The sequence below is a fragment of the Pholis gunnellus genome (genome assembly GCF_910591455.1).
Source record: "Pholis gunnellus genome assembly, chromosome: 9".
Taxonomy (NCBI): Eukaryota; Metazoa; Chordata; class Actinopteri; order Perciformes; family Pholidae; genus Pholis; species Pholis gunnellus.
This window is the reverse complement of record NC_136535.1, coordinates 26323486-26325985: the sequence shown is the minus strand read 5'-3', so window position 1 is coordinate 26325985 and position 2500 is coordinate 26323486. Positions and strand designations below refer to the sequence as shown.

The 2500-nt window shown below is 42.8% G+C and overlaps 1 protein-coding gene across 4 annotated transcripts in view; it reads right to left on the bottom strand.

Annotated features, from left to right (window-relative positions):
• The window catches only part of usp2a (ubiquitin specific peptidase 2a), a 30691-nt gene that overhangs the window by 11472 nt on the left and 16719 nt on the right, over window positions 1–2500 (bottom strand). The gene's annotated exons all lie outside the window — the stretch shown is intronic.

Here is a 2500-nt window from a genome sequence, read left to right as displayed (position 1 = left end):
TTTCTGAGTTTGTTTTTGGGGAGTTGTTTGTTTTCCAACGCGAGGGTCCTGATAATACCACCATTAGACGGTGACGTGACCCTCGTCTGTACCCGGGAAGGAGAGACTTGAGGTGACTCGTCGTGATATGCGAGTGTTCTGGGAAACTGTCAGAGAATCCTCAACCTGCTGAGCCTCAACAGGAGGAGGTCAGCCGGAGGAGGTCAGCAGGAGGAGGTCAGCAGGAGGAGGTCAACAGGAGGAGGTCAGCAGGAGGAGGTCAGGCTCACAGAATATCATCCCGACCAGAGGGGAGGTCACAGCTTTGGTTTCACAGAGGAGTGACCTCATCTTGGATGCAGGGGACAGAGGACGTTTAAATATTGTTTCTGTTTTTCTACTGTGCGTATGAATCCCTTCACATGTTGATATTTGGTGGACTTTAAACAAACGGACTGAATGTTGGCTCATGGAAGCCGTAAGAGAGACCAACACAGCAAGGATCAGTATGGAGCAGCAACATCTACTGTTGAAGGACATTTATGTGTCAGATGAATCCACTGAAACTAGAAACCATCAGGAAATGACATCAGAGACAGATGTTTGAGAAACAGTATAAAACCCAAAGGTTTATCAGCAGCATCGCTGGAGTCGTGTTTCTGTCCACTCTCCACTACCTTCAGTAGAACTGTGTGTCTCTGTATCTGCTCAGTGCTCCTCTGGGCTCACCAGCTGCTGGTTGGTGCTGCTCAGGTGTTTACCACTGAAAGCAGCTGCTGCTAGTTACAGAGATGACGGAACACAACATGTGCCTGGAAACCAAAACAAGAAGCAGGAAGATGCAAAGAGTAGAGAGACCATTCTCTCTGCGTCACGCTGTTCGTGTAAAGACGTCGATAGTTCAGCTCTAAAGGATCAGCTGCTACTGGAGCTCTGTGAGCTGGTCCTCTGGAGGTCCACAGGACGAGGAGCATGATGGGCTGTTCATTAGTGACGTGAGCCGGCAGCTTATCTAGTAATGACGATACATGTATATATATACACATATACACACACATATATATATATATATATATATATATCTGTCTGTGACTCAGGAGGAGAGTCAGCGTTTTGAGTGGAAAAACCTAGAGTTTAATTAAACACGGCTTATCTAAATCCTCCTTTCCTGTAAATTCCACTGTGGTGAATGGAGCCTTTATCAGCCACACACACACACACACACACAGTGTGTAAATGTGTGTGCGTGTGTGTGTGTGTGTGAGTGTGTGAGTGTGTGTGTGTGTGTGTGTGTGTGTGTGTAAAGAATGCATTACTGTAGATAGAGACATGAGACATTATTTCTAGTAAAATGTGGTTTTCTTTTGTTCTAGTTCAGGAGTCTTCATCCTTTACTCTCCAAAGAGACATTTTGTTTTATTTTACACCAAATAAAATGTTTCTGGAGCCGCAAAAGCTATTTGATGTCACAGTTTATAAAGTTTTTATAGTTATATTATATATACAAAAACTATAGTTTGTTGTATTTATGAAATTATAGAACAAGAATAAAGACACTTGTTGACATTTTGTTGCTATTTTACGTGTTATAACAAAATCAAACTCTGATGAAGAGGAGCGTTTGCTGCAGCAGAGGAATCGCTCTTCATCGCTCATCTCCAGCGTGATGCTTTCAGTAAATGTTGTAGATGTTTTAGATCTGCAGCAATATGTTTGTGAATGTGTGACGAATCTGACAACAGAGGCAGAAAACAGCTGCTGCTGTTACCAAACACAACACACGCACAGAAGGAAACCAGGAGGTCTGAAACCAGTAACACCGGCACCCACTGCATGCCCAGTGTACGTGAATAGTCACGTGATATTCGTTTTCAGGTGTTTAAGTCTGGACGGAGATCATCTCAAACGATGCTTAAACTCCGTGTGGACGGAGGACTCGGGGCCGACCCCTGAGCTATTCAAACAACAACACTTCATTTAAAAGATCTATTGCTTGTGTTTCTGTCTCTGGTGCATTCTGGTCAGATGTTTTTTTAAACTCCTAATTAAGTTTAGTTTGGTGTAATATAAGCAGGTTAAGAGGTTCTGTATATCCTGATGCATAACCTGCTAAAATCGCCTGAAGAGCTTCTCTTTATCATCGACGTCAGCTGATTCTGATCAAAGACACCAACGAAGAAGAGGACAGACCCTAATAATGAAATCAATGTGCACTATAGCTGCTGTTCTACTTGACACACGTGCACCTGATCCATTCAGTTCATGAGACTAATCTGCTCGTGACTGTTTTATATGAATAATAACAATATTTACACATTTATTGTCTTCATTAATAGTCCTCCAAAGCAGCTTTGAGACAATCACAGGACTTTAAAACCCTTCAGTGAAACAACAAACTATATTAAACTTTATGAAAAGAAAACATGCTCACTCTCTAAACCAAACTTCACACCAGCAGCAGGAAGTCTGAGTCCACCTGACAATGCAGCATGCTGACTGCTGATTGGCTGCTGCACCAGAG